The 25,935-nt window shown below is 40.7% G+C and overlaps 1 long non-coding RNA gene across 1 annotated transcript in view; it reads left to right on the top strand.

Annotated features, from left to right (window-relative positions):
* LOC135074672 (uncharacterized) overlaps window positions 1–25,935 on the top strand; it is a 91,370-nt gene that overhangs the window by 32,661 nt on the left and 32,774 nt on the right. The window contains exon 2 of the long non-coding RNA XR_010257872.1: window positions 22,572–22,604. This is a non-coding gene — a long non-coding RNA (uncharacterized LOC135074672). The remainder of the gene's footprint in view (window positions 1–22,571; window positions 22,605–25,935) is intronic.

Here is a 25,935-nt window from a genome sequence, read left to right as displayed (position 1 = left end):
TATTTTACAACAAATATGTATAGTCTTATTATGTGTGTACTTCGTCTGTGGGTCAAAGCTCAATCAATATCTGTGGAGGCAGTTCCTTTGACATTTATAAAACTGGTCACCATTACCATTACTAATTGCAACCGTTCTAATTATTTATGAAACAGTTGTGTGCCGGACGGTATGGGGTAGCAACCCTGTGCGGACCCTGAATACCGTACGCCGACACGGCGCGATGCGGGGTGCAGCGCGAGCGGGAGAGCGAGACGAAGGGGGCGGGGAGCGCAGAAATAATAACTCGGTTGTGGTTGAGACTGTGACCGGTTCCTCGGAGCAGTGGCGAGAGCTTGGTGTTGTAGCTTGTTGAGGAGAAAACGCGGAACTGACTGGGTCCGGATGGCACCCCGATATTTATTTACTTTCATTAGAGTGAGAAAACCTAGCTGCCTCTCGCTCTAATGAAACAGCAAATCTATTGCCCTCTCTCTCTAATTTAGACCCCCCCTGGGCGGCAATACCGTATAGAGAGCCTGTTTTTTATCTATTCGGTGACCTATTTTTTAACTATGACCTTGACCTAATTCTTATCGGATTCTAATTAGCTCTTCCACTATTCTTTGGAATCTATGTTATTTATTTTCAGACAAATTACTTCTTACTATTCGATAGGTAAATAAAGGTACACAGGTACAGGGTTAATTACAAATAAATCATTTGTACAAAAATTAGGGCTCATTTGGCCACACTATTTTAAATTAATTGCCTTTATGGCTAATTAAGATTATCACCAATTAAAAGTAAATAACTATAAAGATCTACACATAATTATCTATCTAATTTACATATTATAAATATGACTCGACATACATAACTAGACGAAATTACAGGTTTAATCGATATACATAAAACAAAGGGCTATCAAATTATACATTTCTATGGTTTTCTAAAATAAACTATGATTTATACATCTCCAACGTCCCACATACGCCTATTAATCAGTAATTAAGGACTCGACACATTACTAATTGAGAACTAACTGAGAAAAAGTGGACTGTATTACGAAGTTATCGATATTTAAACTATACAAACTTTATAAAACGAAATAACTATGAAACAACTATGAAACAAAAACGAAACAATTATTTACAGCTATAAGTTTCTATTCGGGGCCGTCCGTCGTGCACATTCTCCCGCCGTGTAGCGCTGGTTGACTCGGCGCTACACCTCACTCGGTGTCACGACGGTCGATGTGGGCAGCACGACGAGCTTCTTGGTGGGGCGGCGCAGGACTCCGGTGCGGGTGGCGACGTCGGCGGCGCGCACGATGCCATCGCGCCCAGGGTAGACTTGGACGACGCGCCCCCGGGGCCACACGTTGCGTGGCAGGTTGGAGTCGGCGATGAGCACGAGGTCGCCGATGTTGAGCGGTGCTCCGCTCCCGTGCGGCTCCCGCCGGTGTTGGAGCTCCGGCAGGTACTCTCGGACCCAGCGGTCCCAGAACTCGTCGGCTAGCCGCTGAGCTCGCCTCCAGTGGTGGCGGCTGGCGACGTCTGCTTCGGTGAACGTCCCCGGCTGTTGGATGCGGCCCGACCCCCCGAGTAGGAAGTGGTTGGGGGTCAAGGCTTCGGCGTCGTCGGGGTCCACTGACACGTGGGTCAGTGGTCTGCTGTTGACTGTGTATTCTGCCTCGCAAAGCAGAGTGGCGAGCGTCTCTTCGTGGGGGTGACGCTCGCGCAGGACGGTACTGAGGGCGTCCTTGACGGACCGGACGAGGCGTTCCCACGCCCCGCCCATGAACGGTGCGCTCGGCGGTATGTAGCGCCATCTGATGAGGTGGTTGGCGGCCTCCTGCCGGCTCGCCTGGAGGGCGGCCCGCTGGAGCTCGACGTCGGCACCACGCAGGTTGGTGCCGTTGTCCGACCAGATCTCTGATGGTTGCCCTCGGCGCGCCATCATGCGGCGCAGCGCGAGGACGGCGGAGTCGGTGGAGAGTGAGGCCGCGACCTCCAGGTGCACGGCCCGGGTGGTGAGGCATGTGAACAGCGCCACATACCGCTTCTGGTGTTGTCGGCCCACGGTGACTGAGAGCGGCCCGAAATAATCGAGGCCGGTGTAGGTGAAGGGCCGCTGATGGTGAGCGAGGCGTCCCGTCGGGTGGTCGCCTGTCGGTGGTACTGCGGCCACCGCGCGCCGAATTCTGCACTGCTGACAACTTTTGATCACGCTGCGCACGATGGGACGAGCTCGGATCACCCAGAAGCGTTGTCGGATTTCGTTCAGGACTGTCTCCACGCCGCCATGGTGTAATTTCTGGTGCGTCCATGCCACGTAGAGTTTGGTGTACTGGTGGTTTCCATCCAGCACAATCGGATGCTTCTGTTCTTCAGCGATGTTTTCTGCGGCCGTGATTCTTGATTTCAGCTTAATCACCGGCTCGCACGGATCGAAGGCCAGCGCGAGTGAGCGCAGCCGGCTGTCATTGGACACTGCTTCTGTCTTCTTTAAAGCTTCTAATTCGGCGCCGAACGCTTCCTGCTGCACGGCGCGCACCCACAGCTCCTCCGCCCACACGATGTGCTCGGCGGCCAACGGCGGTATGACGTCTTCTGTAAGGACGGCTCGGCGCGGCGTAGGCGGCGCGGTCGGCTTGGCGACACGGCGCCACGTCGGGTCGGCTTCGGTGTTTCGAGTTGTCCGCTTGTAACTGTTGACGTTGGCGCTCTGCGGGCGCGCCCGGCGCAGCGGGGCACGGAAGCGGTGTATCGCCTGGAGGACTCTCGCCGTGGCGCGTATCAGGCGCAGCCACGACGAGAATCTGTGTGGTGACGGTAATGCATCGGAGACTCTGGGCTCGACGATGCTTGATGCGACGGAGTGGGTCCTCTCTTCTCCGGTTGGGGCCGCCTGTTCTATTTTCTCGGCCGGCCAGCTGTCAGCAGGCTCATACAGGAACTTCGGTCCCGTGAACCACCGATGATGCTGCGTAAAGTTGACCGGCGCTCCTCTGGTGGCGTCGTCAGCCACATTCTGTTGGGTCGGCACCCACCGCCACTCCTTCGCCTGTGTGTCTTCCTCTATTTCTGCCACTCTGTGTGCGACGAAAGGCTTGAAAGAGCGGGGTCCCGCCCTCAGCCACGCGAGTACGGTTTTCGAGTCGCTCCAAAAGACTCTTCTGTCTGCTTTCAGCTGGTATTCGTCGGCGGCGGTGCGGGCCAGGCGGCAGCCCAGCACGGCGGCCTGCAGCTCGAGCCTTGGGATGGACGTCAGCTTGAGGGGCGCCACGCGCGCCCTGGCGGCGGCAAGCGTCACGTGCACTCTACCGTCTTCGTCTTCAGTGCGCCAGTAGACAGCAGCGGCGTAGGCCTTCTCGCTGGCGTCCACGAAGGTGTGCAGCTCGCGTCGGGTCGCCCGGCTGTAGCCAGGGTGACATCTTGGCAGGTTGACGTCTCGGAGCGCGGCCAGCTGCCGCACCCACTCACTCCAGCCCGTCGACAGCGGCGGTGGTAGGCGGACGTCCCAATCGACGCCTACGCGCCACGCCTCTTGTAGCAGCTGTTTCGCTACGATGGTGATGGGGGAGGCGAGGCCCAGCGGGTCGAACAGTGACATCACTGTCCGCAGAGCCTCCCTCTTCGTCGGAGTTTGCCCGCTGTCGACGTCAGGCACCCGGGCGAAGTTCAGATTAAATCCCAAGGTGTCGCAGGTCGGCCTCCAGGTGAGGCCCAGGACCTTCTCTTCGATGTCTTCAAGTGTGACGTCCCGAGTGGCGGCAGCTTCCGCCCGATGGACTTCTAGTACTTCGGAGCGATTCGAGGCCCACTTGGCCAAATGAAAATTGGCATCCGCGTGCACTGTGCGCACGTCGGTGCTCACTCTAACTGCTTCTTCAACTGTTTCAAAACTCTGGAGATAATCATCCATGTAGTGATGACGCACGATGGCTTCGGCTGCGTCCGGATGGTCGGCCCGATGACGCTCGGCGTTGTGATTCTTGACAAACAACGCCGTGCACGGTGAGCAGGCTGCTCCGAAGATGACCGACTTCATCCGGTACTCTGTGGGCGGTCCCTCCCGCCGGTGTGAGCGCCACAAGAAGCGCAGCGCATCTCTATCTTTCTCGTGAACTTGTATTCGCAGGAACATCTCTTGTATGTCCGCGGCGACGGCGACGGCGTGCTGGCGAAAGCGCATCAGCACCCCCGGCAGCGACTGCAGGAGGTCCGGACCCGACAGCAGGTGGTCGTTCAGGCACGTACCCTTCGTGCGAGCGGCGGCGTCGAAGACTGGCCTCACCTTCCCGGGCTTGGCTGGATGGAGTACCGGGAAGTGAGGCAGGTACCAGATGCGCCCGGTGGTCGATGGTGCGGTGGCGGCTTCCTCTGCGTATCCTTTTTCTATCAGCTGTGTCATCTGCCGCTCGTACGCCGCCCCGAGCTCCGGCTGCTTGTCCAGCTTGCGCTCTGTGCTGTGTAGGCGCGTCAAGGCCTGGTCGTAATTGTTGGGCAGCTCGGGGTGGTCGGTGGCCCAAAGTAGGCCCGTTTCGTAGCCCGCTGTCGGCAGCTTGATGGTTTCACTCTCCAGGATGCGAAGCGCCCGCTCTTCGGGGTCGGCGCGCGTTTTCTTGGGCGTCACGCCCAACGATTCGATTGCGAAATGCTTCTTGATCATTTCTTCTATTCTATTGTCGCTCTCTTCATTGAGCCTGTATACGTGGTGGACTGTGTGCCCCAGGCTCCGGCTGCTTGAGCCGTGGAGCACCCACCCCAGGGGTGTGCGGGACGCCACCGGTTCTGTTGCGGCGCCACGTCGTACCTCGTTGGCCAGTAGGAGTTCCCAATTGTCCTGCCCGATCAGGATAGTGGGCCGCGCCTCCGCATACCGCACTCGCGTTTCGATATCTTGAAGATGTTGATATTTTGACAAGTCTCGGTCAATGTGCTGGGCCGCCAGTCGTAAGTTCTTGATAGTGCGGCCTCGCAGGGAGTGCTCTTCATCCTGCCCTCGTAGCACAAGTTTCACTCGTCGCGAGTCGGTACGCGTGACTCGGGCCCCCGCTATAGCTTCTATGCTCAATGGGTCTATGGGTCCTGTAGCGCCCGCGCGCTTAGCCAGGTCTTCGTCTATGAGTGTGACTGTCGAGCCGTCGTCTAAAAGTGCGAATGTGTCTATATTGGCCTTGGGGCCCACCACTGTCACTGGTAGAATTTTGAGGAAACTTACGGTTGACTTTCCAGATGAGTTTGCCGCTGTCACTGTTTCACTCCGGTTGGCTGGCACTTCGGGTCTCTTGAAGTGCAGTAATGGGTGGTGGGTCCTCTCACAGCCGTCCTCTCCACACTGACGGTCTTCACACTTATGCCCCCCTCTCCTGGGGTTCAGGCAACGGAAACATAGTCGATCCGCTTTCGCTATGCTCCATCGTTCACTGTTGTTCGCACGCACAAATTTTCTACACTTGTCGGCGCTATGGTTCGGTAAACTGCACACTGGACACTTTTCGCTTCTGTTGTCGCACTTTTCGCTGTCACTCCGACTGTTGTAGGCGCGCTGCGGCCGGTTGCGCTGCGCCGCGCGCTGCTGCTGCTCCTCGGCGCCGCCGACGAGCTCGGGGTCTGCGTACTTCCCGCACGCCTCCGCCTCCCTGGTCACGAAGCGGTGAAGGCGCACGAGGTCCGGCTCCTCTGGCGGCTGGTCCCGGCTGAAGTCGAACCACCGGTACCGCAGCGACGGCGTCAGCTTCTCTGTCACTTGCTTGACCACTTCCGCATTGTACATGTACTGCGGCTGCTGGAGTGCGCGGAGTGTAGCGACGCTGTTTTTTATTCGACTCGCGAACTGTATTATGTCCCGCGGCGCATCTGTAGGCTTCTGTACGTTGCGAAGTCGTTCGATCTCGGCGAGCGCAATCGTCTCCGGTCTGCCGAATCTTGTCTCGAGTTCGCCGATTATTTCCGCCGGGCTAGTGTTTACTATGAGTAAACTGCTAACCGCTTCCTTGGCTTTTCCTTTCAAAGCCCGTCGCAGGCGGGCTGTATTCTCGATTTCTGTGAAGTATCTCTCTGTTTCTTGATAGCCCGCTCTGAAGGCGAGCCAGTCGAGATGCGAGCCCCCGAAGGGCATCAGTTCTCCGATGAATCGCGGCGTGGCCCCATGTGGGCGCGCGGCCTGCGCGATGGCGGCCGCCAGCTCGTTAAGGTCGAATTGTCCCTCGGACCGATGATACCCCGTTGCTGCTGGCGGCGGCTTCGATGACGACGATTGCTTCAACTGTACGCTGTGCGGCGGCGCCACGCCCGATAGCGGCGCGGCGAGCTGCTGTGCGATCGATACGCCGGTCGGCAGCGCGTGTGGCGCGCCGGGTGGCGGCGGTGGTGCGTGTGACACGCCGGGCGGCGGTGCATGTGGCACGCCGGGCGGCGGTGCTACGCCTGTAGACTGTTGCGGTGCACTGAGCGGCGCGGCGGGCGGTGGCGGCGGCACTGTATTCAGCCACTCGGCCACTCGCGCCTGGCCCAGCGATTCACCCGATACGACCGACTCGCCGTCCTGGCTGTCCTCCTCCAGGACGGCAAGCCTGGCCTCTTCCAGCTCCAGCTTGAGTCTGGCTATCTTCTGTTTGGCGCGCGCGATCCTTCGCGCACGGTCTGATTTCGTCGACGACGCTCTTGCTGCGTCGTCGTGCTGCTGTTGCGACGACGGTGCTGGCGGTGGTGGTGGCGCCTCCGACGGGGAGCCGGGCGGCTCGATATGCCGCACCGGTTCCGGCGCTGACGGCCTCGGGGCCGCCACTGACTGTGACGCGGTCGCGGGAGCGCTCTCCTCAGGGCGCTCCTGTGCCTCGATCGGCTCCGCGGGTCTGCCTCTACTCCGAGTCACCGGCATTTTGCTACGCTCCCCTTGCTTCCGGTTATGAAGCCGATGAAATTTCCCACTCGCTTTTGCTGCCGAAGTGTCCAATCCGGCTCCGAATGGACCAATGTGCCGGACGGTATGGGGTAGCAACCCTGTGCGGACCCTGAATACCGTACGCCGACACGGCGCGATGCGGGGTGCAGCGCGAGCGGGAGAGCGAGACGAAGGGGGCGGGGAGCGCAGAAATAATAACTCGGTTGTGGTTGAGACTGTGACCGGTTCCTCGGAGCAGTGGCGAGAGCTTGGTGTTGTAGCTTGTTGAGGAGAAAACGCGGAACTGACTGGGTCCGGATGGCACCCCGATATTTATTTACTTTCATTAGAGTGAGAAAACCTAGCTGCCTCTCGCTCTAATGAAACAGCAAATCTATTGCCCTCTCTCTCTAATTTAGACCCCCCCTGGGCGGCAATACCGTATAGAGAGCCTGTTTTTTATCTATTCGGTGACCTATTTTTTAACTATGACCTTGACCTAATTCTTATCGGATTCTAATTAGCTCTTCCACTATTCTTTGGAATCTATGTTATTTATTTTCAGACAAATTACTTCTTACTATTCGATAGGTAAATAAAGGTACACAGGTACAGGGTTAATTACAAATAAATCATTTGTACAAAAATTAGGGCTCATTTGGCCACACTATTTTAAATTAATTGCCTTTATGGCTAATTAAGATTATCACCAATTAAAAGTAAATAACTATAAAGATCTACACATAATTATCTATCTAATTTACATATTATAAATATGACTCGACATACATAACTAGACGAAATTACAGGTTTAATCGATATACATAAAACAAAGGGCTATCAAATTATACATTTCTATGGTTTTCTAAAATAAACTATGATTTATACATCTCCAACGTCCCACATACGCCTATTAATCAGTAATTAAGGACTCGACACATTACTAATTGAGAACTAACTGAGAAAAAGTGGACTGTATTACGAAGTTATCGATATTTAAACTATACAAACTTTATAAAACGAAATAACTATGAAACAACTATGAAACAAAAACGAAACAATTATTTACAGCTATAAGTTTCTATTCGGGGCCGTCCGTCGTGCACAAGTTGTATTCTTGTCTAGTATCATGGTCATATTAAACTGTAGCTTTATGAAATATTGATTTAGTTAGCAATTCTATAAGAAAAAGTAAAAAACTCTATGTCGCTCTATTTTCTGCAAATAAGTCCAAATTATACATTCGTGTTTAAGTGAATACGAATTAATCTAAACCAGCTTAATTGTCCTAAATATAGGACAACGGTACTAATTAGGACTTGTTATTACCGAATAAGAAGAAAATGCATACGATGCGCGTAGTAATGATCAAAGTCTTTATATTGTTATGATTACGTTTTATATTCTAAAATAGATTGTCTCATTTCATCTACTCAGGTGAGAAAGAGACATCTACTATTATGACCGCTGTCAGCCCTAGCTAATTGCATTGTCCGCGTCACCGGCCGGCACCGAACCGCCGACTTTCACGGCTCGTCCCAATAATGCAAGCATTACGTCACTCGCACCATCTGCTGACAAGCGCCGGTGGACTTACCGGTTACCGATGTCAATGTGTGTGTGTAATATGTGTATACGAACGAAGATTGCGAATTTTTTAGGGGTTAAAATAACTTGCAAAATCTTAAAGATATGATTTTTTTTAAGATGGACTGTCCTTTTGAAGCGCGCAGGGCGCCACGCAGTGATTCTGCCAATGTCAGGTAAGGATAACATTTAACCTTGACCACGTGTTCGAGATAATAAACTATTAGCTTCGTAGTTCAAACTTCGAGGTAGAGCATAATCATAACATAATCTTGTAGCTATATTCCACACACATTATAAGTCAACATTTTGTATCAAAGTAACACCGAAAAACCCGATTTTATAGCGGTTAGACTTAATAACGGCAATGATTTTGGTGTTAAGGGAAACCAATTTGCTTATTTACAGAAGTTAGTAACAAACACTAGAAAACTCAGATCTTTGGTAATGCAAGTGAGAACAACGTGAATTGTCAATTTATACCTAAGTACTTTTGAATCCATAAATAGTGAATACTAAAATTAGAATAAAATGGGTTCAGTTTTATTAAATAATAGCGTAAATCATCAACATCCTCCACTGACTGTGCTAATAATAGAACTACTAGTAGCCATAATAAGTACAATACTGTTCCACCTACTAGGTACTTACTGAATTTTGTACTTTTATGTCGACGGCGAAGGCTTACAATTAATTATACAGGTTCTTACTCATAATGTTGATACAGAAGCGGAAAATTACTGTTTTATTAATAAATTAATTTAACAAAGTAAATTACAGTGAATCCCGTTTTTAATATTAAAATAAATGACGGCGAAACTTGTGCAAGGTGTTTGCATAAATCGTGACGTGTTTTAGCACCACGAAACCACACTTGTGAAACGAACAACAAGTAAGTATTGACCCTACATGGGTAAGTACTGACGAAAGTACATCAGATTATACATCTTTGTGGTAAAATTAGGGACCACATTGTACATAGTTTTTCCTGTAGGTATCGTCTCTACATAAGCTTACCTACATAGGCTAGGTTCATTATCAAAATATTGGCATAAAATTATTCACGAGGTATTCATTTTACTTTCGTAGCAGATTAGTTAAGGTGCGATTTATCAAGTACCTAGTTACGAGCAATAATTTCATGGTGGAAAAATATCAGCGTGAAAATATTTCATGAGGTCACGTCTAAGATTGTTTTGACGCAAATGTGACGAAACAAGTCTCGGAGATAAGTAATTCTTATTATTTTGTTATTACGGGTGTATTTTATAAGGGTTAAAGGTGCATTGATTTGCTACAATCATGTTAATAAAACTGAATTTTCGTAGGTATAGGGTTTATTTATTTATTTATATTAACCGGCAGACAGTGGTGACTGAGTTTGTTGCGGCGCTTCTTCTCAGCACTTGCCAAATGTTGGTCTCGAAGCGCTGGTAGGGTAAAATTATTATGAGACATGTAGAGGCTCCTTTAGAGCAAAATGACGATTTGTAAGAACTATTTATTAGTCTAAACAAATAAAGAAATTTTGACTTTGACTTTGATATTTACAAAACTCCATAATTCGCATCCACTGTGACTGTGTGTAATAGAGCTTCTTTCAAATAAAAATTGGGTGTTAGTGTCTGATCATATTGTTGAATTAAATGCTTCTTTGACCTTTAGATAGATACTGTTACTTAACTGTTAGTTAACTTTAAGATTGCCTAATGGACCGATTACAATCATTATCGGTAACTTGTTGTTATACAAAGAAATTAGAAACGGAAGCGGTTTTTAAGAGATCTCATTAAATTGGCCCGCATCTCATGCGGATGTAAGTTATTGTAGTAGGTACACCAGTTAACAGCATAGTCAAACAGTACGTATTCTTACTGTACATTAAGTACCAATTGGTTTTATACTAAAACCCCTAAATATTCACGTTGCCAGTTGCAAATCACAATAATTTCTTTATAGAAAACTGTCGAGTTTCCCCACATCAAAAATATACCTATGTAGTAACTGAACATAACTCTAGTAAAACCATTTTCAGGAACAAATACAGATAGTCATTCCAAAGGCTGCAATTTAGTATTTTTCCACCTATACATATCTACATATAGTAATTCATTTACTACTAGAACAATCTTGTGGAAGTGAAATTTATTGTACGTGTGATCAGCTGTGTATACTGAATAAGTAAACTATTATTTGTGAATTAGTAGTAATAGTAATTAATTACCTACAATTATTTTATTTATAGCTAGTGGCGATAGTCCATTGACTGTGTAAATATTGTTCATTGTAAATCTTGGAAACAAAGGTGGAAAAATAGCAGGTGAGTATTTAGGGCCTTTAAGGTGACAACGTGTATAACTGCGTGTGTAAATGAAACTACTTATATCACTAAGTGCATAGTATAAAACAAGTCGCTTCCCACTGTCTGTCCCTATGTATGCTTAGATCTTCAAAACTACGCAATGGATTTTGATGCGGTGTTTTTAATAGATCGAGTGATTTAAGAGGAATGTTTATAGTATGTATACTTAGCACGAGTGCGAAGTCTAGGCGGGTCGCTACTATTTCCTAAAAACAGGATAAATTAGGGCTTCAACCTTCAGAACTGAAGGTCAGAATCGTATCCCACAGCTCAAGTATTCGTACATTTCATTATAAACATTTAAGTGCGCGTTGTATAAACCTAATCAGAAATAGTATGTTTACGATTCGACTTTATGTTCGGTATTGCGAAACGCAATGGTTGTTCGGCGATAAAAATCTTAAATTTAGGCATGCGTTGTTTTAAGTAAATGTTGGTATAATCTTTCCTTGATGTAATATTTTTAACGCGATATTACTACGTTAGGATGCACTTCGTCATCCAAACCGTAAATCTAGGTCATATTGATAAAATAATAAGGAGACAAGCCATCGAGAAATTAAATTTTAAGATTTGAAGTCTGATTTGAATCTTTAAATTCATCGGCCAAACTTATTTTGTTAGAATAGTACTATCATGTTATTTTACTACAGCGCAGTTTATTTTACGCCGTTTTGACCAGCAGAAAACGTCTTAAAACGATTAAAATTCAAGTTATAGTGGTAGTGATTAAACTATACAAAAGATATAATTAAGAATCGTCAGATAGTAGTGCGACTCTACTAATGTCATTAAATTGCGTAAAATGTGACGTAAAAAACAAATTCTGCGTATCAAATAATAGACTGGAGGTCAATAACAGCGTTTGAACAGTTGTTTTGAATTTTGTGGGCTTGTTCCTATTGGAAAATCGCCAAATATCGATGTTTCCTAATTTTGTCTTCGCGTAATTTTAATTTTAACGCTACAATTTTCAGTGATGAGGTGTATCGTATCAATAGTGAATGTAGGTGTTCCATGAATCAAGCAGTCATGGATCTTTAATTAAATTCTGTCGTTTTATATTAAAGTAAGTAACTTACCCACTCTAATTTATATTTTGTTCAATAGTCATGTCTGTGTGTTTGTAATTTGTAATATTATTAATATCGAGTTGCTCATTCTCGTGTCTTAATAGACCTAAATAACCAACAGACCTATTTGGATCAAGCGACTAATATTCACATGGCAATTGCCTAGGTACTTGTCTATAGCGATTAGCGGCACGGTCCGATTGCTATTCGATGATGCTTAAAGTATTTGGACATACTCGTAAAACGTCTGGCACGAATAATATATCCAATCATAAACAATTTATCAATACATTTGGCGCATACGCGTGTATCAACTGTTCGTTGAGTAACGCAAAGACAAGACAAATGTACAGTAGACTGCACATTAGACTATAGAATTTTGTTGCAAAATAACACATAATACAAGAACCTAAGATGCCACAGTATCAAGCTTGATGTGCCGGCCATAGCTACGTCCGATTTGTTTATATTGGCAACACTATTTTGAGAGTTGTTACAAATACCTATTTCAGAAATAATTTAGATTGTTACTGTGTAATCGTTTTCTTTTTTTCTGTGTGTAGGTAAACAGATTAACTCTATCATCTAGATATTTGGAATTAACATAGATAGGTAAGTACTTAACTTTCTTATGAGTAATAGGATACATACACCTTTTCAATTAATCAATGTTTTAGCAGATCATTTGTCTTTCATAATTTTAAACCCGTTATTTGACCATAACTACATAAATTACCATAAATTGATATACTTGTTTGTAGACAAGTAAGTAGGTACGTCAAGTTTCTAGCATTGGTTGGTACTTATCAATGTTTGTAGAAGGTAGTTTATATTTTGATTGGTTGATTGATTGTGATTGCGGGGCCGCGCAAAGGTCAGTAAATAGAGTTGTAGTATTGGAACTATTTTGTCAACGTGGGAGATGAAATGAAATGGTCAGCTCGTGCAAACAACGACATAATTTATTTAGTTGTAATACGGGCGTTATTGCTTTAATATGTAGAGTTTGGTATAGGTACTTTTAATGTTATTAAATACCTAAAGGTAAAGGCTACACGATCACTTTTCGTCAACATAAAAACTGGTATTGTTATCAGTACTCCACAGCCAAAATAGTACAGTATTCCAGGTAACCTTGCCCGCAGGGCCGCGCGCTTGTAATAGTTCGACTGCGTGGGCGCACGATCTTTCACTAAGCCGCGATTTGCTCAAAACATCTTACTCTCGCGCGTCTGAGTGCCGCGGATCGTTTTACAGGGATAGTGTATGTTTTTCCGCGTTAATACTGTATACTATAAACTTTTAAAGAAAACAGACTCAAACGTGTTAAAAATATTTCGTGTTGTGCCTATAGGATATTAGTTTTTGTGATGAGGTATTTCCAGTTTTGTTTGGTGGTGTTGAGTAGGTAAAGTATTGAATTAATTTGTGTGATTGTGCCCCAATGAGTGGGATGAGATAACAGGTAAAGATTGATTTAAATAAACGTTGGACTTTTAGAAATCAAATCTGTTGAAATTTTAAAAGTGATAGATTTAGGAAAAGTTATAAGTGTTACAATAAATTATCAATTATAAAACAAAATTGATTCAGATATGCGTGATTAAATATCTGTCAGACATCAATCAAAGTATTGACATTAATTAAAACATTAATCATACGCACACAAATCTCAGTAATTTTTCAAAACTGAATTTATTTATTCAATTGCATAAAATTTAATTTATTAATAATTTCTCTATCGGGAACGACTGAAGACATTCCCGAAGAGAACCTATGTGATAGTTTTTGACAAACCGAAAGTCACGCGAGTGGAATCGTAGCTCTCATTCAGTGATTCCAAGTAGTAAGCTATTATGTTAACTCAAAAGTTATCAAATTCCTTCTCACTGAATTGCGTGGGTACCTACTCTAACAAGCCCCTATTCTAGAATGGTTTACACTTCGCTAAGTAACTTACAAAACATGAACAACTGGCTGACGTTTCTAGGGCAATTGAGCGATATAATTACTATGATTTTATATCTTATAAAGCCTTAAGGCGTCACAAGTAACTCTAAACGCTGGTACACACAGGGCTATTAATGACTGTCGTAATAAGATGCAGGAAAACTTAATACTCTTTCATTTTGGGGGAAATTAATTTACTTTTGAGATGCGGGCTCAAATTTTGCCATAACTTTTTAGCGCTCTTTAGTTGAAGATACACATTGATAATTGGGTCGGCTAAATAAATACTTTTAAAGAGTTTAACAATACTTTCTTTATTTTTTGACTCTATCTTTATTTACCGTCGATCAGGCCCTCGTATCGTCATAGAGATCATGGTATCCCCTCGAGAACATTTTTCCCCAAAGATTGTCTGTTCTACGAACGGGTCTTGCCCACAGCCACTTCAACTTTGCATTTTTTGGAGCTTGGACATTAAATTAAACAACATCACTTGTTTTTGCGGATATCCCCATACCGGATCTCATCGTGCAAAAAACCTTTAGCAAGTAATTAATAAGTAATAAGCAAGTTATGAAACTGCATTTTTGCAGGCACACGGAGATCGAGTGACAAACACAACCTGTCTCCGACCTTGGAAACCGGTCCTAGACCACTCATTATAGACGTAAACTATGCTCGGACACTAGTGTCAATGACAGTTCCGAAGAAAATTGTCTAGTCATTATGCAATTACGATAATAAGAGAGCCGGGGCAATTTCATTTAATAGGTGAACTTCCGTACATACGGTTCTGTTGGTATAAGTTTCTTGGAGTTGATTTAAAAGTAATTAAGTGCTTGTTAAATTCAAATTAGGAAGCCGATGATTTGCGGTGAAAACAAATAAAATAATAATAGCGACTCTATTTACAACTTTATAAAATAACATTATTTAAAAAACTGCAGTAATTAACTAAATTTATTTTAACTGTATGCAAACTTCATTATAATAACTGTTAAAATTGAAATTTTCGTCCTATAACGCTGATACCTATTTTATCCAAAATATTTGAAAAGGCCATGCAAGTTAGATTGATGAAATTTTGTGTAAAATTTAATATAATAAAGCCAGAACAATACGGTTTCCAAAAAGGGAAATCAACTACGCTTGCCTGTTTCAATCTTGTACATGAAGTTACTCTTGGTCTTGATGCAAAAGATTATGCTACTGTGGTATTTTTTGACATGTCCAAAGCTTTCGACCGAGTGGTTCATGACGTATTGTTAGACAAGTTGGAAAGATATGGTGTGCGTGGAAACGCATTAAAGTGGCTTAGAACTTATCTTGAAAATAGGTATCAATGTGTTGAAATAGCTGGATCAGACGACAACTCTACTTACAGGTCTACCTACAAACACAATAAATTTGGGGTACCCCAAGGTAGTGTATTGGGACCATTATTATTCTTATTTTATATAAATGACTTGCCACCTACTATTAGGCATAAGTGTATTATGTTTGCTGACGACCTTTCTATAATTATTAAATGTAATCCTGACATGTTGAATTTGTATGAATATGAAATTAATAAAACTATCAATAATGTAATTAATTGGCTAAATATGAATAATTTAAATGTTAATCTTTCTAAGACAAAATACATACAATTTGGTGTAAAAGGACGTAAGGAAATCAAAATGAATATAAATTATAGTAACGAAATTCTAGATAGCGTTAACAGTGCGCCATTTTTAGGAATATCGCTAAACAAAACTTTAAACTTTACATGCCACGTGGATAATTTATGTAAAAGAATAAACAGATTTGTTTACGTCCTTCGAAGACTAACAGGAATCACTTCACTGAGTGTATCATTAAGTGCTTATTACGGCTATGTAGCCTCCATTATAAATTACGGGCTTATAATCTGGGGTAACAGCACAGATATACAGAGGGTATTTATAGCTCAGAAAAAATGTGTGCGAGCTTTATGCTGTAAAGGGCCATATGAACCGTGTAAGCCATTATTCATCAAACTGGGCATACTTACTGTACCTGGAATGTATATATTAGAAATCTTTAAGTTTGTAAGACAACATCCAGAACTGTTCCAAACCGCGGCTGAAGTGTACCCCAGAAACACAAGGTCTTCAGATAGGCTAGCTCTTTCCTTTTGCCCAAGAACTTCACTTATTAAGAAAAATTGTTACTGCATGTGTGTTGAGGTGTATAACAAAATTCCTGATGTATATAAAAATGGCCCTACAAAATTGATGGTGAAAAAGCTTCGGGAATGGCTGACTACTGTTTGTTTCTACAGTGTTCGGGAATTCCTTACCCGTAAATTTGCATGTTAAAATATTTTAACAGAATAGAGTCCTTAATACATGTAACATCAACAATAACCTGTACTTACCTATTCTTGCAAATAAATATCTTTATCTTTATCTTTATCTTTAAATTAATGGGAAGTGGGAAACTGGTGTCAGCAAGTAACGTCATCATAATAGCGTCACGCTTCGATGCAACACGTGTATCAGCAGCAGTCTTGTCTTATTAAATCTAATCATTTATGCTTCCTATTAGTCGGCCGTTTGGTGTAGTGGTTCGAAACGGACTACTATTCCGGAGGTTGCGGGTTCGATTCCCGCACAGTACAAACATTTGTGTGCATGAACATATTTGTTTGTATTGGACAGGGTGTTTTCTATGTATGTATAATATGTATGTATTTAAAAAAAGTAATTAAGTATGTTTAAGTTTATATCCGTTGTCTAGTACCCATAGTACCTACAAGCTTTGCTTAGTTTGGGACTAGAAGCGCAGTGTAAAATGTCCAAGAATATTTATTTATTTATTATTATTATTTATTAATTTTTAATCAATGTAGTGTTTTGTCCCTTTGATTTACAGCGCAATCAAATTAGGCATTTAAGCTAAAAGTTTGACCACCATTCCCGTTAAGTTTCTTGCGAGTGGTTGTTGAATTTAATTGATTTGCTTGATAGGTACAATAACTTAAAGATACAACAAAATTAGAGGTATAACAAGGCACACAGATACTTATAAGGTTAAAATTTCCATGCCTCGTGCCACTCACCGAATATAATTCCGTAATTATTTCAAATGGCGTTGCTCTTTATGGCAGTCTGACACAATGCTAGCTGTGGCAATGGCAATATCTAAGAGAATGTAATCTATAAATCATTTTGTCAAAAATGTTGCTGCGAGTTATATTTTAGTAATTTAATGAGATAGAAATACAGTTTTTGTATCTATTTTTAGTTAGCGGGGGCGGTGTAGGCCAAGTCCGACATTTGACTCTGGAAAACATATAAGGTTATGCTTCTGTAGTGGAGAAGGAGTGGCTTTACCCTCCATTTGCCCCGGGAAAATACCTCTAGAATTATGCTCCTGCAGACTACATGACCCGATAATGATTATTATTATTTTAATCAATAGGATAATAATAATTTAATCAATACAATAATCTTTATAAATATTACCTGTCTGCTTCTACAGGTAGTATAAATATTACTAAGCGTTCTTAATGATATTTGCCTCCATTATGACACTATGTCCAGCCCACAAAGACAATGCGCAATGTTTCACATGCGTTTATGTAGTTTTTTATAACAATGCCCACCTTGAAAACATCAGTTTTGTTCACAATTGACAATGTGTTCATCATTATGGCTCAGTTCAAGGTTACATTTTAATGGGTTTACATTTCTTTAACATAAGTTACGTACGAGTAAGGTTTTTACACAATACACATTGCTTCAAGTTTGTTCATTTGTTTTTGTCATGAAGTGCAATTTGACTTTGCGCACTTCCACACAATGTTCATATTGATTGATTAACAACTCAATAATTATTGCCTGGTATAGGTTTTTTGGTAAAGCAGAGAAATGAACAAATGAAGATCTTCATTTGTTTTATTTTAGATCCTAGTTTAAGCAAATGGTATCTAATGCCTCATAATCATTAGCCTCAATTGCGATCGATCTTGAACTTCGCGTTCGTTTCGCTCCGTGTCTTTCCCTAAACTTCGCCTCTACATAATATTTCGACTCAAGTTTGTTTGGTGCAGCTACGTTTCCTCTCTCTTTGGGAGTAGCAGCGCTGGGAAGGTCAAAAATAAAAATGTAGCGTTTCACCAGAAAGTTATGATATCCTCATAAAATAAATCTAATTCATACTTAGTTTATTGCCCTGAGATCAGATTACAACATACAAAAAAAAGTCCGTTTAAATAATAACGTACAATTTAATCGTAAGAACAGCAATTATGTCAGTCAGTCACCCATAATTCAGGTTGCCAGTTAAATGATAGAAGCTTCTCAGATCATCATTTGATAAGCGATGAGCTGAGAACTTGCCCCAGGGCACAGTGTGTTATGGGACTGTATAAACGGACATTCTCATTGATTTGATGAAACGTATAGAGCTCAGTTATACAAACATGATAGTAAAACTCCCGTTTGAAAATTCCACGTAGTTTTCGCGTTATAAAAATTCAAAGTTACCTATTTTTTTACTTCAAAATTATGCACAAATATTCTCACTCGTTAACTAATAACATTTAATTCAGAATTGTTACAATACTTCATAGAGCTCTTAAAACTACACGTAATAAGCGTATTAAGTGCTTCGTAAACGCATTCAGTTAATTAGGAAAAATGATTTTAGTGATTTTTGTTTTTATTTTTTTTCTCAATTATACCTTAATATAATAATATGCAAACATTTTGAATTGCAAGATATAGTCTGATATTTAATCTAATTGTATTAATAAAATCAGCTTTAAACTCCGTGATATATTTGAGAAAAAACATAAAACGTCTTAATAAAATTTTTACGAGTCTAGAGTCGACAATTTTGGAAGGAATAATTCATGTCTAAAAAGTTTCAAATCCCGCCTGTTATGTGCATAGTGTTGAAGGTTCTAAAAAGTCACATTCACATTGTTTTTAACCGACTTCAAAAAAAGGAGGAGGTTCTCAAGTCGAGTTATTTTTCTTTTTTAACACTCTTATATTAACTTAAGTTGTATGTAAGTAACTAACTAAAAAAGTATGTAAACTAATCTAGGAAGTCGAAATGTATCCTACCTTTAATAATTTTCTCATCAATTTGAAACCTATGTAAATTGAATGTCAATACAATAATTTGGTACAATCGAGCTGATGATATTTAAACATCCAAAAGAAATATTGCTATTAAAAAGTGATGGGAAATTTACAATTCTATATTGCGCATATTTTCAATTTGATTTTCCTCAAATATATCACGGAATTTAAAGCTGATTTTTTTATGCAATTAGATTAAATATCAGACTATATCTTGCACTTAAAAATGTTTGCATATATTAAGATGTAATTGAGAAAAAAAATAAAAACAAAAATCACTAAAATCATTTTTCCTAATTAACTGAATGCGTTTACGAAGCACTTAATACGCTTATTACGTGTAGTTTTAAGATCTCTATGAAGTATTATAACAATTTTGAATTAAATGTTATTAGTTAACGAGTGAGAATATTTTTGCATAATTTTGATGTAAAAAAATAGGTAACTTTGAATTTCTATACCGCGAAAACTACTTGGAATTTTCAAACGGGAGTTTTATTATCATGTTTGTATAACTGAGCTCTATACGGTTCATCAAATAAATGAGAATGTCCGATTATACAGTCTCATAACATACTGTGCAGGGATGTAAAAATAATACTTATCTGTATTTATTTATTTATTTATTTATTTTAGGAATTACAAACAAATGTGTTACAAAAATTAACTTATCTACTAGACTTATGTATTATTTATGTGGTAACACATCCCACTACGTAATCCACATATTGATAATGAAACCATGTAATATAGAGCGAGGCAATTACAATTAAGGTACACCTTATAAACGCGGTGTAGCTCAACACCAAGAAGTAATTAATATTATGTTCAGACTTTTAATTATTAATTTTGTTCTGTTTTTTTTTTAATTTAATTTATCTTAATTTTAATTTGGTCACTTTGCAGAGTGTCTAAAATATGCTTTTTAAATCTTGAGGAACTCTGGGAAAAATCGATGCTATTAAAGTTCTGGTTGTAAATGGACAACAGTCTATTGAGTGGGGCTCGTAAACCCGCATTGGTTTTACACAAGTCTACATAAAAGGTTCTCTCGTCTCTGCGTGTGCTTCTGAGCGCAGCACGCCTGGGGACGCTAAAGTGGATCAGGTTACAGAGGTCTACGCAATCGATTTCATTATTTATTAGATTGTATAAAAACACTGTAAGTACTTATACTGAAATATAATGATCAGGTTTGAGAATAATAAAGATAAAAATTCCTGTTAGCACAACTGATGGTTCAAAAGATAGAATGGAACTAGTTAGTGGCAAAGTATTTTTAATTTATACAGCTGCTAGCATTTCAACTTAACATTTAATAAGCTTAGTTCTCTTGAAGCTTATTACAACATTTTTAACCGACACAAGTTTGATGCTATCTTTCATGATTTACATTTTTATAAAGCCGCCTTTACACATTAAAGTGTGTTGAACATCACGAAGGTAGATGCAATTTAGGGGACAAGTACTTAGCATAAATAACCCTTGCCGGGAATTATTTGTAATATCATAATCTACATTTGTCATTATTTTTAACTGTGATAATAAACCTAGTTAGTTGGTAGCAATATACAGTAGTGATTACTACTAAGATTACGAATAAAATCAAGTATCATGGATAGGTAAGGGATTATTCCCACCTCTCGTTCCCCCCAGCTGCAACTCCTGTGTAGCCAGGATCTACAGCTAGACCTCCAATAAAAACCCAACTAATGAAGGTCAAGTATCATGGATGGTATGTAAATATACGAGTACTTATCTCATTCTGTAGTCTTGCTTCAACCAAAAAGTTAGGAAATACAGAAGTAGATAGAAATCGGTCTGGATATTTTTATAATTGTGCACTTACAGGTTATACAGGGAAATAAATCCATGAAAGGTGGCTTTCAAATAAGATATAGAAGAAGGCTCCTGCCTTAAGTGTGAATGTAGATTACATGTTTCAATGAGAAGGAACTTAAATTATGCTTTGAAAATAATGTGCGATTATTATCAGACCAAATTTTAATTACGTGCATGAGTTTTGTTTTTATTAACACTGGCCTTGTATACTGGGTCATTGCTACCAAGTAATCAGCTCGTATTTCCTCGCTTCCTTACTTTCTTAGCATGATATTGATGTAGAGGTCGTTGTCCGCATTACAGTTAATTATTGTTTGATTTGACATTTTTTTTTCTAACAACTTATTTACTTTGAAGTAACCTTAACAATTAAGGTAGCAGGAAAGCGCTGGACGCAGACCGCTACCAACCGGGTAACATGGAAAGCATTGGGGGAGGCCTATGTTCAGCAGTGGACGTCCTACACTGCGCTTTGTTGGAAAACGAGATACAACTTACATAGTTACAAAACAAAAGTCGCACTTTTTTCCAAGTTTTTCGACATCTTACATTTATTTCTATAATTGGGTATAATTTCTATAAAGCCACCTGCATTTCACAGCCAGGTCTACATTTTCGACAAATAGCCGCACGCGCCGCCTCGAACGTATTAAATCGTGCGCAACAAATCTGGTTCAAAGCTTAAATTGCTGTATCTTTTGCTATCACATTTTTTGCCACTAATGGCTAATAATATCACATTATTACGATCTAGAGCAGAAATATCCACTGTCATCATATTATTTACAGACTGTAATATTTATGACAAGCATCTTTTGGTGGGACGTCAACCCACACGGTGGATAGATACCATAATAAAATTTCTAGGTGTTATATGCCGAACGATACTATTTGGATAGTTTGGAAAGCAATGGGGGAGGAGTCTAGGTTTATCAGCCACAGAACGGGCTGATTTATGGTGATGATAATGATGTCAGTGGAGCTGAAAAGGTCTATATCACCCATCTAGATCTATTTTTTCTCTACTCTAATGATAAGTAACCTGTATACGAGTAGGTACATTTTGTTTTGTACATATTTACCTATCCGCATAAGAAGCGTGTATTTTTTCGGTAACAGTCAATAAAATATACCATAAAAGAATCTAATTAACTTGCCCCAATTCCATAGTTGACACAGAATCAATTTATCGAGTTTGCGTACCAATTAGCAATTATTTGCCGTTAATATTTGTTCTCAAAAAAGCCCTTTAAGCAGTCGTCATTTCATTTCGCCAGCAAATTACTCGCATTTTATTTTGCGGTAATGTTTAAGTAGCTCAAAGGAGTTTGCAATTAAGAACTTTCCAGCACTGTCAGTGGGTTCGTTTGATTTTGTAACGTTTTTGCCTAATGACTGATTTCGCTCCCTCTCCCTTAATGGCCCGCTCCTTATTGCCTTTAGTGCTGCTGTTATGTTTACAATACTTATGACGGTCACGTCATTTTGGGTCGAAGATTGCACTTTGTTAATGATATTTTGGGGTCATTGACATAGCCGGTACTACTCTATTATTAGGTATCAATAATAAAAAAAACTAGAAATTGTTATTTACATGAATAACACAAAGGAAAACTGTCAACTTATTTGGATCAAATGGTTAACTATGTATATATGTACTGGATGTTGGTGACATTTAGATTGACTAGAACCCATGAATATTAGAAACATGGGAAATAATTATACATATATCTGTAATTTTATTCTTAATTTTAATTTGTATTGTTTCAGAAACTTGGGTGCTGCATTTTATTACTGCGTCTGGTAAGTCTTACATTTTTTTTATATCTTGCCAGGGTCAATAAATTTATTTATAGATTGAATAAGACATTAAATAAACGTTGTGAAGTCATTTCTGAATAGATAATAAACAGAGATATCGTTTTGTTAATGTAGCGTTGCATTCTCAATGTATTGCATATTACATCGAACTCGTCTCAATAGAAACATAAGTTGATTATGAAGATTTGTATGACTTTACTTGTCTACATATCAAACTAGGCCACTAACAGCATCCTAGTATACATATAACAAAGACTCTCTCACGCTCTACAGCGGTCTTTGCAAGTGTATGCGCAAAAAAACACTTAGCGTTTTTACTTCGTCTTATTGATAACTTTGATTGATGGATTGTTAGTGGGTTAGTGACTTGTGATCGATGTCTAGAACTTGTAATGTTTTCTTTTAAAATATTGGTGTGAGACGTAGCCAACTAGTAAGAATTACGAAAATATTTAATCGAAGTGTCTACTTTGAAAACAATTAGGTATTGACGATAAATTAATTAATATTGTATTACACTAATTACTAAATAGAAGGTATCAAATGTACAGTCAACGCCAATAGACATTTTATCTTACTATTTGGTTTTTAAGATTTAAGATTCATAATTAAGAAAGTCCAAGGCGCGGACCACCTATAGGAAAATTATTAGGCTATAAGTGATACGATTGATAAAGTATAGTCTCAATTTATTAATCAGGCTGTAACTTTAGGAACTCTACATCCTTTCATCTTATCACGTATCTTTTCATCTTTCATCTCATCACGTGAATTTTACTGCACTCTAGTACAGCCGAGTAGCATATTTTCAAAGTAGGAAAAGTATGCAACCACACGTGCGAGCTCCCCGCAAGACGCTTTCTACGCGGTTGACAAATGGTTAGACATTGCGCCACTATCGTACATCGGCGGCGTCAAAATGTAGAGTCGACGTTTTTCTAGCATACGTACGGTTGGCCACAGAATCAATTTGTCGTCCTAAGGCTCAATAAATATTGTTTATGTGATTTTTGTGCATCAAACACTAAGGAGTAGGTACAATCGAACTAGTGATATCAGTATAGTAATATGAAAAACTTTGTAAGCATTATTTAATAGTCTATTGCAAATAAAAAAGTTTTGACTTTTTCGAAACATATTTTCCGCTATCACTCGTGCATGCATCTCTAGAGATGCTAGCTCGCTTCTAGTGTAAAGATATTTGCTCTTTATTTCAGTCTGGATCTCTATTTACATTTTCTCCGCGACTGTACCGTATAGCTCATTTATGCTAAATCTACGAAGTCAATGACGGAACCTCAAACAAAATGAACGACCAAGGAAATCAGTCGAAATGTTATTTACTTCTAATCAATTGCAAAGTCATTAACTTTTATTGGCTTACTCCTTCATTTGCGTATGCATGAGAATGGAAAACTGTTACGATTTTAAATGTGCTGTAATTTTTTTAATAGTTTTTAAAGTGGAAAAATTATATTACCTAATTTCGATTAGGTAGGTACCTACATTCAATTGTTTTAACTGAAGGAAAAGGAGTAAAACAAATGCGAATCCCGATAATGTCAGTTTTAAAAGCGTGTTTCTATAGCTGAATTACCTGTCACAGATATAATAATACAAAATGCAGGATCCTTTAACGCATTGCCAAACCATTTGAGCAATGCGACTTACGTAATCGTCTGCATAGGTTACCGAAGATATCCAATCGTCTGCCCCACCCACAGTGCCCAAATTATATGCAAGTTCTATCAAATTCGCGTGCAGGAAACAACTAGGTACTTTCGACTATCATTTTAAATTAAACGTCAGTAAATTGAATAAATCAGCGCAATTATAAATAGATCATCTAGACTAGACAAAAATAAAATAAAAACCTTGCTGTTTTATTGAATATAAAGTTAGCGAACGTTTTTAAGTGAAGTAATTGAACATAATCAGTGCTGTAAAGTCCGTAATTTTTATTTTTCCAATTCTATCCATTGTATCATTTTAAATACATTAAAAATTCAGTTTGTAGATTGAACAAATCAGCGCAATTATAAATAGATCATCTGACTCTATCTATCTACTAAACCAAAACAAAAACATTGCTATTTCCTAGGTTAGCGAACGTATTTAAACTGACGTTAAACATAATAATCGGTGCTGTAAAGTATTTTCAAATTCCCTCTAATAAAAGAACTTTGTACTAAATGGTCTTTCTTTGTAATTACCAAAGTCAATGATATAATTTTCACTTTTTATACAATCCACTATTTATTTCTACATTTCCACTAATCATTATCGAAGCAACATTCGGCGTTATTCTTGGATACGGACTCTTGGATGGCTCAAACCTGGAGTGCAGGTGCGGTTTTGTTCCCCAGTCGATGAAGCACATGATGTCGTGCCGAGTGCATGAGCAACTGCACGCAGGAGGAATTAATGAATGCTGCTGACAACGCCACTCTTGTGGCGGAGTTTTGGACTAACACTATGTAGATTTTTTGTCGACACGATAAGAAGAAGATGAAGTCGGCGTTATAATAAATTCTCAAGCCGGTTTCGATGATCAATCAGGAATTTAATAATCCAACCAAATATTACTGATTAATTAACCTGAAATTATGCTAGTAATAGTGTCCATTGCCACGCATTAGCACGTCCGTTATCGAACTCTTGCGCCTCGGAAGCGGAACTTGCGCACACGCGATCTGCGCGGCTATTTGCGTTGCGCCTGCGTTACGCGGGCTGGGCGTAGGGTTGCCAGCGAAGATATAAATATACTATGTTGTACTATATCATGAGGACATTCATATCCAACAAGGTAAAGCCTTCAACACAATTGTATTATATTCTGGCCACACTCCACTACTGGACCGTAATTCTATTTGTTCTATTTGACTCAATCTGACTTATGAAAATTGAGGTGTCTAAATGGGTACTGTACTATACTATACTATACAGAGTGAGCTGTTTATTTTCTATTTTTCCTGATCAATATATGGTTAAACCATACAATCTTCATAGTATCTAGTCTTTACCAAAAATATTTGAAAATTGTACACTGCAACTTATCTCTACGTAGAAGAAAATGAAGTCGCTCTACTTCTCTGTACGCTTTGATCTTTTAAGTACACAACCGGTTTTAAGGTGGTTAATCTTCAAATCCACATTAGTAAGCATCTATATGCACCAGTGTGAAGCCTGGTAGGGTCGCTTCGCTAGTCTGTCATAAATTAGTTGCACTGCAGCACTGGTGTAATCACAGGGCTTAGTGTGAGTTTACATCAAACGTCACTAGCAAGCGCGTTAAAAAATATTATGAAGATTT

Source organism: Ostrinia nubilalis, chromosome 9 (assembly GCF_963855985.1).
Source record: "Ostrinia nubilalis chromosome 9, ilOstNubi1.1, whole genome shotgun sequence".
NCBI classification, from domain to species: domain Eukaryota; kingdom Metazoa; phylum Arthropoda; class Insecta; order Lepidoptera; family Crambidae; genus Ostrinia; species Ostrinia nubilalis.
Note: the sequence above shows the minus strand (reverse complement) of the source record. Positions and strands in the feature narration are given on the sequence as shown.